Source organism: Mustela putorius, unplaced genomic scaffold (genome assembly GCF_011764305.1).
Source record: "Mustela putorius furo isolate JIRA1106 unplaced genomic scaffold, ASM1176430v1.1 tig00000281_pilon_pilon_pilon, whole genome shotgun sequence".
Classification (NCBI taxonomy): domain Eukaryota; kingdom Metazoa; phylum Chordata; class Mammalia; order Carnivora; family Mustelidae; genus Mustela; species Mustela putorius.
The window spans coordinates 12,192,513-12,206,738 of record NW_025421343.1 but is presented as its reverse complement, the minus strand read 5'-3'; positions in this window follow the sequence as shown (position 1 = coordinate 12,206,738).

Below are 14,226 nucleotides of genomic sequence, written 5' to 3'. Positions count from 1 at the left end.
ATAAATGGAAATAGAAACCAAAGCTAAGTCAAGCAAGAAGGAACAGTAGACCCCTAGCTCAGATGAACATATCTGCCCAACTTACGAGATAATAGAGATGACACTTGCCTATTTGGTCTTTTTGAAGATTTGCCAGAGTTCAGAATAAGTTCTCTACTTTTCATTTTTGGTGGAAACATGTACTGTGTTGGGCATATAGTAAATATCTAATAAATGTTTGTTAAATTAACACATTATTGGGCCTCTTACTCATCTCCAAGCATAAGCATGACTTTATTATTGGTCTGAGCTAGCAGCAGTGTTTTTATGAATTGAGGGAGAGTTCCAGTTCTATTAAGTAGTTGTAGAGTTACTACAGTGATATTTGGAACTATAAATATACTACCTTCTTTGTACAAATTAATGTTAGTGTGTATTTTTCCTTTGCATTATTTTATTTGCCCTTCACAGAAGCCCCCTGAGTAATCACTATGAGTTCACTCATTTTATTGATAAGAAAACTCAGATATCAAAACTGTACATAACTATCCCATGCCATAGAGAATAAGATTTGAAGTATAGATTTAAACCCAGATTTTCTACTTTCAGGGCATTTTACCATATATTGAGCATTTCTCCTAAGGGCAATTTTGTGGCTATGTCTGGGAGTTTTCTAATACTGGAGGTGAAAGTTTTTTTTTTAATTAAAGTTGCAACATATATGCAAGAAATGAGCCAATATATGTTACATTTTATACATATTTGATGTAACATATATAATGCATATATATAAATGTATATTATTAATCCCTGGAGTGGCATCTGTATGTTGTTGTTGAGTTATGTAATTATTTCTTACTACCCTCTTTTTATATCCTTCTTGATCTCATTTAGTATCAGGAATTATTTACTCAGGGGGCCCTTGGTGGTTCAGTTGGTTAAGCATCTGCCTTCCGCTCAGGTCATGATCCCAGGGTCCTGGGATGGAGTCCTGCATTGCGCTCTTTGCTCTGCGGGGAGATTGCTTCTCCCTCTGCCTCTCATGAATAAATAAATTTTAAAAAATCTTAAAAGAAAAAGATATTATTCACTCATTAATTTATTATTTGTCTCCTCCATCCCATTACACCCTCATCGTGCAGGAAAGTAAGGTTTTAAGTGAGCAGGATCCTGCCTATTTTGTTCACTGCTGAATCCACACACAGAAAACAACTCCAAGCATATTTTAGGAGGTTAAATGTATTACTGCATGAATGAGTAAGTGTCTTAATATTGCTGAGAAAAGTACAGAGAATAATTTTCTCAATGGTCAAAGGAATGAGGGGAGGCTGAAGACAGATGAAAATGACTTGCTCTGCTTATTTCAAAAGAATGAACTTTGGCCATGTATACAAATAATCCAGAATATCCATAGGAAATCAAGATTTAGAACCTAATTCATCACAGAATATTAAATCTGGGAAAAGACTTGCTTGAGATTTAGGGGTAAGTTTAATAGGAATATCAGATAGTGGCTTTATAAAACTCATTTTTCAAAAGAGGCATTAACAGGATGAAAATATGAGAAGATGCAAAACAAGTGCAACCTAATTACAGATTGTTCATTAAAGCTGGACCCTGGAGGATTGCTACTTCATGTCACTTCTCTTACTTCAGTTTCATCTAATTTGCATACATGAAGGAGTGAGAATTATATTTTTAAACACATATTATTGAATATATTCTATGGATTCAAATTAACTCAAAGGAGGCTCTTCTCACAGCTACAATTTCTAGAGTAATTTGGCCCCTATTCAGATCAAGTAGATCAAGTTAACTTTTTCACTGCCCAAAATGAACACATCAACCACAGTTTCTCTATCCTTAAAATAAACAGGTAATCTGTTAAAATTAATGAAAAAGACACAACAGACATAAATGCCCTGTGTCTCAGCTGCAACAGGATAATGATGCAGGCCCTGCATCTCTCTTTTTAAAAAAAAATGCAGCACTGCCTCCTTGGAATCCAACATTTGCCAGCCAGAGCACAAACAGGAACAGAATCAGAGATGGGCTCTTTGGTAGCTAATTGTGCAAATCCGATTTTCCATTTCCTTCTAGGCTGCAAAGACAACTTAAGTAAGGGCTTGCTGACATTAGCAGAGATGGGAGAAAATTCTGGGACTGTTTGCAGTCCCCACCTTGGATGTACTGACAGAAGAGAGACAGATGGAAGACACAGTAAATAAAATACAGTTATGGGCTTCTGATGGCCATGTTGTACCTGAAAATGGACAACTGAGAAAATTAACTTATAAATTATAAGATTATGTTTCAGGAGGTGACAGTTTCATAGGTGATCATAAAATATATATCATCAAAACTGGGTCATTTCTCTGAGTGAAAAGGGGTAGTATTAATAAACACTTTGGGGGATGCCTGGGTGGCTCAGTCTGGCTCTTGGTTTTGGCTCAGGTCTTGATCTTGGGGTCATGGGATGGAAACCACCCCTGCCCCCATCCTGTGGGGCTCTGGGCTTAGCAGGGAGTCTGCTCAAGTTTCCTGCACTCTGTCCCTCCCCTTGCTTCCATGTAATCTGTCTCTCCAAAAAAAGAAAAAAAAATACTTTGGAACTACAAGAACAGAAATCCACTTCTATGTCTGCTGAGGGTATGAACGTGCTTGCTGGAGTTAAGGACACCATGCATGCTAGGCCGGGACCAGTGATCAGAAAAGAGAAAAACCGGGATTTTTGCATAATTGTTGATATGATTTTTTGCAGATACTATTTTCTGATATTTATATGGGATCATTGATCTTATAGAAATATATATATATATACACATATATACATACATATATATGTATGTATATATACATATATGTATAAATTTGGGGATTAGAATAAGGTTTACAGTTTCTTCTGGCCTAGGCTGGGTATACAAAGCATAACTAGATATGCAGTTTTTATTCCATTGATTCACTGGAAAAGAGAAGAGCTTGAACATTCAGTAAGCCCAATTCTGGCATCTAAGCTATTTTCAGATGGAAAAGAATACTTATTTATAAGAGATGCAAATAAGACATCCATAACAAAAATCAGTATCATATGAGAGACAATCAACTCATGAAAAAGTCTTCAGAAAACTTTGTAGAACTTTCCTATCTCTTATGTCTTTTACAGTATAATTCACATTCACATTTCCTTTTATAGTTCAAGTTTAAATTTTAAACAATTCAGAAAATACATAAATCAATTTCCCCCAGGTCTGTACAATATATGTTAGTTGCTAGGTGTCTTGGAAAATGGTTACCATGTGGTATCTTGGCACCTAAAAGTGCCATGCAGGGAAATATTAAAGAATGAATGGGAAATCCAGGAAATTAAAGAAGTATTTAAAAATTCATGGAAACAAATGAAAACAAAAACACAACACAACTGTTCAAAATCTTTGGGACACAGCAAAGGCAGTCCTGAGAGAAAAGTATATAGCAATACAAGTCTTTCTCAAGAAACAGGAATGGTCTCAAGTATACAACATAACCCTTCTCCTAAAGGAGTTGGAGAAAGAACAGGAAAAAGCCTAAACCCAACAGGAGATGAGAAATAATAAAGATCTGAGCAGGTATCAATGAAATAGAAACCAAAAGAACAGTAGAACAAATCAATGAAACTAGGAGCTGGTTCTTTGAAAGAATTAATAAGATTGATAAACCCCTGGCCAGACTTATCAAAAAGAAAAGAGAAAGGACCCAAATAAATAAAATCATGAATAAAAGAGGAAAGATCACAACCAACACCAAAGAAATACAAACAATTATAAAAACATTATGAGCAACTATATGCCAGCAAATTTGACAATCTGGAAGAAATGGATGCATTCATAGAGACATATAAACTACCAAAACTGAACCAGGAAGAAACAGAAAACCTGAACAGACCCATAACCAGTAAGGAATTTGAAGCAGTATTAACAGCATTAACTCTAAATTTCTTAATTTTCTTCCTAATGTATGTAGGACGGACTTATTAACCTTTTAAATAAGGAAAATGATAAAACAAGGAAATAGCTATACAATGTATAGAACAATGTAAGAAGGTGTGTCATTTATCAGATTATTCAGGTTAAACAGAGAGGTATCCTACCATGAGTTAAGAGAGCCTCAAAAGAGAGGTTTTTCACATACCCGAACTCAGTCACATTGGTGGTCCTTAACATTACCACCAACCTCACATCCTGGCTATTTATTTATTCACTTATGAACACTGAATTCAAATATTGTTAAGAACATCTATATTCAACAGCAGGCTAGACATCTGAGGATGCTCAAATAAAAGAGAGCTCCCAACCTAGTCATGAGATGGTAAGCAAACAATGATGTTATAGTGAGAAAGATGGAATTCAGTTTGCCTCTGGCAATGTGAATAAAAGCAAAGCAAGAGCCAGGGAGTGTCTATGGTAAATTTTATTTCATTTTTTTCCACGGTTTCTCAGATTGTTCCTCTCACCAGTATTTCTCCTCTCTTCCTGATCTGTTTTATCCAAAAAACATCAAAAGTTTATACAACCATGAATACTACTGATCTCCTGTTTACTGTGCTTCACAACACTAGATAATGGATCTCTAGAAATTTCCCTATAAAGTACATTAATTTTCTTCCTTCCTCTGTTTTCCCCTCCTTCCTTCCTTTCCTCCCTTCCTTTCACTATTTAGATTAAGATTTAGGTTTTGGTTTTGTCATCTGTTTCCTTTGCTGTTCAAATGCTTTTTATCTTGAAGAAGTCCCAATAGTTCTTTTTTGCCTTTGTTTCCCTTGCCTTTGGACACATGTCTAGCAAGACAGAATGGGAGAAGATATTTGCAAATGTCTTATCAGATAAAGGGCTATTATCCAAAATGTATAAAGAACTTATCAAACTCAACATCCAAAGAACAAATAATCCAATCAAGGAAATGGTCTGGGACTGGGAGATTATGGACAGGAAGAAAGTTCAAGGAAGTAAGCCAAGATCACTGAATCAGAAGAGCCTACCATGGGATAACTGGTTTATCAGGAATAATTTTACTCTCTAAATATTGAAGGATAGATAGTATTAACACAGTTTTGAAGCTAATAAAAATCATTAAACTGAAGAATAGTTAATTGTCCAAGTTAGCACTGTGGTTAAGTGATGGAAGAAGTAGTTAAGCCCAACTCTCTGCAAAGATATATTCAGCTTGCAACCAACTCTGCTCATGTCAATATGCTATACATAGGGATTCTAGCACCTCGACCATTCTATGTGTTTGTGTTCTGGCTCAGCCACACATAGAATCTATGTCTATCTTCTCTTATTCTTGTGTTTATTCTCATAGAACCAGAAGGTTCTCTGAGGACACATTAAGAGAGTAATCAATACACAGAGTTGGGCATATTTGAGCCCTGCCTTGCACACTTACAGCCTTAAGTAGACCAAAAATTTGAATAATATAGCACTCTTACTTTAATTGCCCTAATTCTGAGTATCTTTCAATTCTCAGATACTGTTTCCTTTGATAAGCTTTTGATAAGTATTATTTCTTTACCCCATTCTGATGGAGTTAATTGAATCTCATGTGAACTACATACACATATTGTTGAATATATTGCTCTTCTTTTGCATTTGATTTTCCTTATAAACATCTGAGACACTTTCGGAAAGTATCTGTGTTTCTACAAGAGTTCCCAAAGGGAATTTCTGTGCAGTGACACCACTGCCATACCTAGTGGGCCTTGAAGCAAATATCAGGATGAAGATACCAAGTGGCCTACCACCAAAAGACTGGTTTTTATTATTAAATCAGACAAAAAAGAAAAGGTAACTGCATTTATTTTACTTCTCATTAGGAAAAATATGGTTTTAAAGAGTTACAAATTTTATTAGTTTTCTGTACTATAATTTTAATTTTAATCTATGATATAATTTATAGACTAGCATTACTGTATTAGCAGTTACTTGGGTTTGAATCATATTTTTGACAGCATCTCACTATGTGGGTTTAAAAAAACATTTAATTCCTCTTATCTTCAGTTTTCTAGTATATAAAATATGGATAATAATACTACTTTTAAAGTAATGAATTTAAAATGTCTAATTTTTGTCTGAAAGGAAAGAAATTAGGATTAAATTCGTTGTTAGTATTTCCATAGTTCTAGAACCTAGTAATAGTGTCCGGTACATCCTGAAGTAAAGTAAAAATGTTTAAATTGCAGAAACAAAAAGATGGAAGACCATTCCACGCTCTTGGATCAGAAGAATAAACATTGTTAAAATGTCTATATTGCCTAGAGCAATCTATACTTTTAATGCCATTCTGATCAAAATTCCACCGGTATTTTTCAAAGAGCTGGAGTAAATAATCCAAAAATTTGTATGGAATCAGAAGAGACCCCGAATCGCTAAGGAAATGTTGAAAAACAAAAATAAAGCTGGGGGCATCACGTTACCTGATTTCAAGGTTTACAACAAAGCTGTGATCACCAAGACAGCATGGTACTGGCTAAAATACAGACACATAGATCAGTGAGACAGAGTAAAAAGCACAGATATGGACCCTCAACTCTATGGTCAATTAATCTTCGACAAAACTGGAAAAAATATACAGTGGAAAAAAGACAGTCTCTTCAATAAATGGTGCTGGAAAAACTGGACAGCTATATGTAGAAGAATGAAACTCAACCATTCTCTTAAACCGTACACAAAGATAAACTCAAAATGGATAAAAGACCTCAACATGAGACAGGAATCCATCAGAATCCTAGAGGAGAACATAGGCAGTAATCTCTTCGATATCAGCCACAGCAACTTCTTTCAAGATATGTCTCCAAAGGCAAAGGAAACAAAAGCGAAAATAAACTTTTGGGACTTCATCAAAATCAAAAGCTTCTGCACAGCAAAGGAAACAGTCAAGAAAACAAAGAGGCAACCCACGGAATGGGAGAAGATATTTGCAAATGACAGTACAGACAAAAGGTTGATATCCAGGATCTATAATAAACTCCTCAAACTCAACACAGGCAAACTTATCAAAAAATGGGAAGAAGATATGAACAGACACTTCTCCAATCAAGACATACAAATGGCTATCAGACACATGAAAACGTGTTCATCATCATTAGCCCTCAGGGAGATTCAAATTAAAACCACATTGAGATATCACCTTACACCAGTTAGAATGGCCAAAATTAACAAAACAGGAAACAACATGTGTTGGAGAGGGTGTGGAGAAAGGGGAACCCTCTTACACTGTTGGTGGGAATGCAAGTTGGTGCAGCCTCTTTGGAGAACAATGTGGAGATGCCTCAAGAAATTAAAAATAGAACTTCCCTATGACCCTGCCATTGCACTCCTGGGTATTTACCCCAAAGATACAGATGTAGTGAAAAGAAGGGCCATCTGTACCCCAATGTTTATAGCAGCAATGGCCACAGTCGCCAAACTCTGGAAAGAACCAAGATGCCCTTCAACGGACGAATGGATAAGGAAGATGTGGTCCATATACACTATGGAGTATTATGCCTCCATCAGAAAGGATGAATCCCAACTTTTGTAGCAACATGGATGGGACTGGAAGAGATTATGCTGAGTGAAATAAGTCAAGCAGAGAGTCAATTATCATATGGAGCATAACAAATATCATGGAGGACAAGGGGTGTTAGAGAGAAAAGGGAGTTGGGGTAAATTGGAAGGGGAGGTGAATCATGAGAGACTATGGACTCTGAAAAACAATCTGAGAGGTTTGAAGTGGCAGGGGTGTGGGAGGTTAGGGTACCAGGTGGTGGGTATTATAGAGGGCACGGATTGTATGGAGCACTGGGTGTGGTGAAAAAATAATGAATACTGTTTTTCTGAAAATAAATAAATTGGAAAAAATGTTTAAATTGCAAATACATGTAAGGATCAAATAATAGAAGATCTATTTAGTATAGCAAAATATGCAAAATTAAAGAATTAAAGTCATTTTCAACTTACTTAGCCTTTGTTTTTTCTCACCTATAATCAAGGGTCTCACGATATATGTCAAATCCACATTCAGGTTCTTCCTGATTCCAGAGACTGTGGACAAAAATGGCAAGTTAATAATTCCATTGAAAATCTGCAATGCTATTTTATAAAGTTGGACCACAGGATGACATATAAATGGATTACAAGTCTAAAGGAAGGACTTCGAGGACTTTTTCACCCACACTTCCAAATACCTGTCTAATGTCCACTATCATGTTATTTATTCTGTTCTTCCTTCACATAGCTTGAGAAAAAGGTGTTAAGAAAGAGCACTCAAGTCATGTTGTACACATCTCATACTCTTGTTAACTATCAACTGAAGATGCATAAGAATAATTTTGAGCTATTAGGAAGCAAGTGAGCGAGGGAAGCAATAAACCTACTTGAAATTAATGTTTTATTTAATGAGGGCCCTTTGGGTTATTTTAGAAGTAAGTCATGTCTTTCTGTGAAGATCAATCTCATCAAACAGGTTACTCAGGTACTAACCCAGTTGGAAGCAGTTTGGGAACTCTAATAATCCTAGGACTAAAGAATGAAGAGGGATGCTGATAAACTTTGCAATTAGTAATAATTAGGAATACATGGTGGTAACAATGTTTACACCTCCAGCTCTTTGTTCCTACAAAGTAAAGTATGGTAGAGGAATTACCCAGAATTAACATAAATCCAAAGTTTAGGAAAAAGGAAGTATTAAAAAGCCATTGGAACCAGAACAGTATAAAACTGGCATAAAACACAGATATATAGATCAATGGAACAAAACAGAAAGCCCAGAAATAAATTCACACATATACAGTCAACTGATTTTTTAGAAGATTTTATTTATTTATTTGAGAGAGACAGAAAGAGAGAGAGCGCACGCAAGCAGGTGGAGTGGCAGGCAGAGGGAGAGGGAGAAGCAGGCTTCCCGCTGAGCAGAGAGCCCAACGTGGGGATCTATCCCAGGACTTTAGGATCATGACCTGAGCTGAAGGCAGATGCTTAACTGAACCACCCAGGTGCCCCTACAGTCATCTATTTTTGACAAAGTTGCCAAGAATACATAGTTGGTAAAGGATAATCTATTCAATAAATGGTGCTGGGAAAAATGAATATTCACATGTAAAAGAATGAAATGAGACCCCTATCTTACACTACTCATAAAAATTAACTCAAAATGGACTTAGGACTTTAAGACCTGAAACCATAAAATTCCTAAGAGAAAATACATTTGAAAAAACTTGATATTCATCTTGGCAATGAGTTTTTGAATCTGACACCAAAGACAAAAACAACAAAAGTAAAAATAAACAAGTGGGACTGCATCAAACTAAAATGTTTCTGCACAGCAAAGGAAACAATCAACAACATGAAAAGGCAACCTATGGAATGGAAGAAAATATTTGCTCATCATGTATCAGATCAGGGATTTAAATCCAAAAAATATAAAAGGAACTCTTATAATTCAGTAGCAAAAAACAGATAACCCAATAAAAAATGGTCAAGGACTTGAGTAGACATTGTTCCAAAGAAGACAAAGAAATGATCAACAAATATCAGACAAGATGTTAAATATCATTAGACATCACGAAAATGCAAATTAAAACCATAATGACATATCACCACATACCTGTTAAAATGTCTAGTATCAAAAATCAAGAAATAAATGCTGGTAAGAATGTAGAAAACAGGGAATCTCTGTATGTGGTTGCCACCAATGTAAACTGGCATAGCCATTATGGGGAAGAGCATAGAGTTCCCTCAGAAAATTAAAAACAGAACTACCATATGATCCAATGATCCCACTTCTGGATATATATTTAAAGGATACACAACCACTATCTTGAAAGACATATCGATAATTCCATGTTTTTTGCAGCATTATTCACAATACCCAAGATATGGAAACAAGTGTCCATGGATGGATAAATGGATAAAGAAAACGTGGTATAAATTATACGGTGGAATATTATTTGCATAAAGAAGAAATCCTACCATTTGTAACAACTCGGAGGAAACTGAAGGATATTATATTAAATGAAATAAGACAGAAAGAGAAAGACAAATACTATATGCGATCACTTATAGGTGAGATCTAAAAACAAACAAACCAACCTCATAGAAACAGAGTAGAATGGTGGTTGCCGCAGGCTGGAAGGTGGGATAAATGGAGATAAACTAGACAAAGGGTACAAACTTTCAACCAGAAGACGAATAAGTTCTGGGGGCCTAACGTACAATTAATAATACTGTGTTGTAGGGACGCCTGGGTGGCTCAGTTGGTTAAGCAGCTGCCTTCGCCTCGGGTCATGATCCCAGCGTCCTGGGATCGAGTCCCACATCAGGCTCCTTGCTCGGCGGGGAGCCTGCTTCTCCCTCTGCCTCTGCCTGCCATTCTGTCTGCCTGTGCTCGCTCTCTCCCCCTGTCTCTCTCTGATAAATAAATAAAATCTTAAAAAAAAATAATACTGTGTTGTATACTTGAGATTTGCTAGGAGAGTGAATTAACTTGATTGTGGTAAATATTTCACAATATGTATATAAAATTATGTTGTATACTAAAAGTATATTGCAAATTTATCTGCCAATTATATCAGTAAAACTGGGATAGAAAAGAAAAAGTTAAGAAATTCATAAAACACATGATCTTTCATTTCCTACTGAAATGTTAGCACATATACATATCAAGAATGTCAAATCAGGAAAAAATTCATGTAATAAAACCCAGACATCTTTCACATCAATATTATAAAATTATATTACAAATTTCCACATACAATCTATTTATATATGTATTATAAATAAACATATGTAAAGAGATACAGATATAAAGATACATATATAGATAGAAATAAATAATAAAGAAATAAAATAGATAATGATAGAAATAAAATAAATAAAGGAGGAGGCGCTCTTATTATACACTATTTACAACCTGTAGGATGACCTCGTGACCAGCTGGGAGCCATGAAGTCCTCTAGGGACCAAGACCGCCCTCATTCACAGCAATGGGAGAGGTCCAGCAGTCGGGCCAGGGTAGACATATAAAATAGATAGAAATATAAAAATAAATACACATATGTAGAGAGATACAGGCATCTAGGTACTATAGAAATACAAATTTTATATATTATGCATAACTTTATACAATTTGAAATATAAAATATGGCTTTGTCTATTTAGCATCACAGTTCATTAATGTGTCAGAATGTATGTAACTATAATCCAGTTGGTACACATTTGGTTGCTTCTCATGCTTTTCTTAAATTATATTGGCTTCTTTTTAGCTGATTATCTAATCTTTATTTTTCTCTGAACAGGATGGACATAATATTCTCTAGATGACAATTTGTACTTTAGAATCTAGTGATTGATAAGTTCTACACAATATCAAAGTTAATTATAAAGTTTGGATTTGGAAAGAAAGGTGTATATGTGTGTACCATTATTCACAAAACCACATTGTTTGAATTTCACAGCATAAACCTCAGCTTTGCCTTAAAACTCTACCACAGAAATCAGTCTTTTCATACCAGTTGTCCATTACATAGTGAATCAAATTTGATCATACTCTTTCAGTGTCATTCTTATAGGGAATTTGATACCCCAAATATTTTATCCAAATGAATATTTTTTTATCAAAATATTTGACATCCAAATGAATTATTCTGTCACCAAAAAATATAACAGAAACATTAAATAAGCTCCAGTTCATAGTTATTTTCTAGGGTCAGAACGGGGGAACAAAGAAGTAAAAATATTTGTTATTTGATATCAAACAAGTTATAATGTTTGGGAATGATCAGTTCTACAAACACAGAATTAAAATCAAATAGAATTAAACTACAGGTATTCTCCAATTATGAGAGAAGCAGCCATCATCTCATTAGTCACTATAATTTGCTCAGCTAATCCAATAGCCTGGATTTGTGTTCATTTCATTTTGGTTCTACTCAGGTGACCTCTCCGCTGACAGGTGCCCAAATATATCCCAGTTTGACTGAGCCCAGTATTATGTAAACAGTAGTAAAAGTGTTGGGAAGTATCCAACTAAAGCAACGGGAGGAAGAGTCAAAGCCTTATCAGTCAAAGGGGTGGAGGAAACAGATAATAATACAAAACATATATAATTAGCTGGTAAGTAATGTAAAAGTTCAAATAGTAAGAATTATAGAGGGAAAAGCAGCAAAATGCAGACCGAAGAACGTGAGAATGAACGAGAGTGACAAATGAGAATTGTGTACACACACACAAAGCACTCTCCTCCCCCTTTCTTTTCCCTACACACAGCAGGGATAAAGCTCATTTGATTATTCCAACTCCTAGACTTTAGAACCTCATGTGAGATACACGTACACTGGGACCACATGTATCAATTGGTGTGTTGGGGAAGTAACACAAAGTTTCCATTTACATCTATGAAGAAGAAGCAAAAACTGAACAGAGGTTCCTTAAGGCCTGGGTATTTATAAATCCTTCTGTTTTTGTTTCTTTGCTTTCTTTTGTTTTGAATCACATGTATCTGTGTGTGTGAGAGAGTGTGGGCATGTGTGTGTGGCACGCCTGTGTGTGCAACTCATCACTTTTTAGTGCTCCTGTTATTTCAGTCAGGCAGGGGGTATTAGAGCTTGGTATTTGGATTTGGGATGAGGGAAAAGGAGAGGGTCTATTGCCTTTTTCCCAGATTGAGTCTACTCAGCTTTACCAAAAGTATCTGTAAAGGCCATCACCAAATAATAAAAATTAGTATTTTGTTTGTTACTTGCTGCTGTTCTGTCTACTTAACTTCCTCAATATCCTCTTCAGGAAAAGTGACTGAGGTCAAGCTCGTTTCAGTTACTCTTTACCCTCTTGTCAAATAACATAAAACGATGTAAATGTCCCTAACATTCATTTTCTGTTCACATTTCCTGATTGTTGTCTAGGTGACCGAAGCCCAGCACTTTGCGCGTAAGTGAAGGTGCTCATTACTACTGTCTCCCTCCTCTTCCTCTGGTATAAGACATTTTGTTTGCATGGCTTTTCTATGCATTGCAGTGGTAAGATCCAATCCTTAGGATCCACGATGGTGAAAGAGACAGGCAGGGATAAGGTAGTGAGAGTGAGAGGGACCATTACAAACAGATTCAAAATTGCATTATCAGAGAAAGAAGAAATATGCTAGAGTAGGTCTCACTAGCATTTGTTAAAATATTGATACAAAATATTATCCTTGGGATAATACAAATATCAGTCCTGAACATAAAAGTTAAATTATTTGTATTGGGTGGTGCTACTGAGGGAGTATTGAGATGTAGGAGAGAAACTCATATTTAAGAAAAACCTTTTTTGATTCACATAATATATTGTATTATGTTATCTAATTAAATGAGTAAGTGGCAGTCACCATAGGTGTTACTGCCTTTAAGCAATATAAGATAGAGGGGAACCTGGAGGGCTCGATTGGTTAGCATCTAACTCTTGATTTTGGCTCAGTTCATTTTCTCAAGGCTGCGAGATCAAGCCCTGCTCTGGGGCTCTCCACTGGGTATGGAGCTTGCTTAAGATGCTCTCCCTCTGCCTCCCTCCTTCTATCCCTTTAAAAAAAAAAAAGTGTGATACACTTTTTTTAGGAAAATATGACTTCCCAGTAGTCATTTTCTTAGAACATCCCAACAAGCAATGTTGAACTTATTCTTCTGAAGTTCTGAAATATATGAAAAAGATAATGATCTGATTACTATACAGGCTTCAGACAGACCTTCAAGAAAGGGTTAACTTAGTGTGAACAAGGCAGTTGAGTCTGGAAGAAAAATATAAAGGTATTTTTCAAAAAGAAACTGTTTCCTTTTAAAGAGCCAGATGGTAGGTATGAGGAAATGTTCCTTAAAGAATAGCAAGCAGATTGGCCTAGCAGATAGAGGGTTTGTGTGGGGAAAGTGAGAGAGTTGATTTTAATGGCTAGCTCAGTGGTACTCAAACTCTTTATAAATATAATTACACTGTGTGAGCCCCTCCTTAACTCACTGAAGCAAAACCTTTCCAGGCAATTCCAAGTAATAGATATGGTGATAATCATTGATTGATACCTCTGCATTTTATTGGTGACACTAACAAATTAAAGTATCCAGATCTGGGAGCCAGTACAGATCTAGGAAGTATTGCACCTAGGACTTTACTAACACCTTAGGACATTGAACCTGTAAAAGATATTGAAGAGGGATCTGTTAATGTACATCATCTGGGAAGGGGTGTCATATGGGAAAGGTCAAGTAGAGTT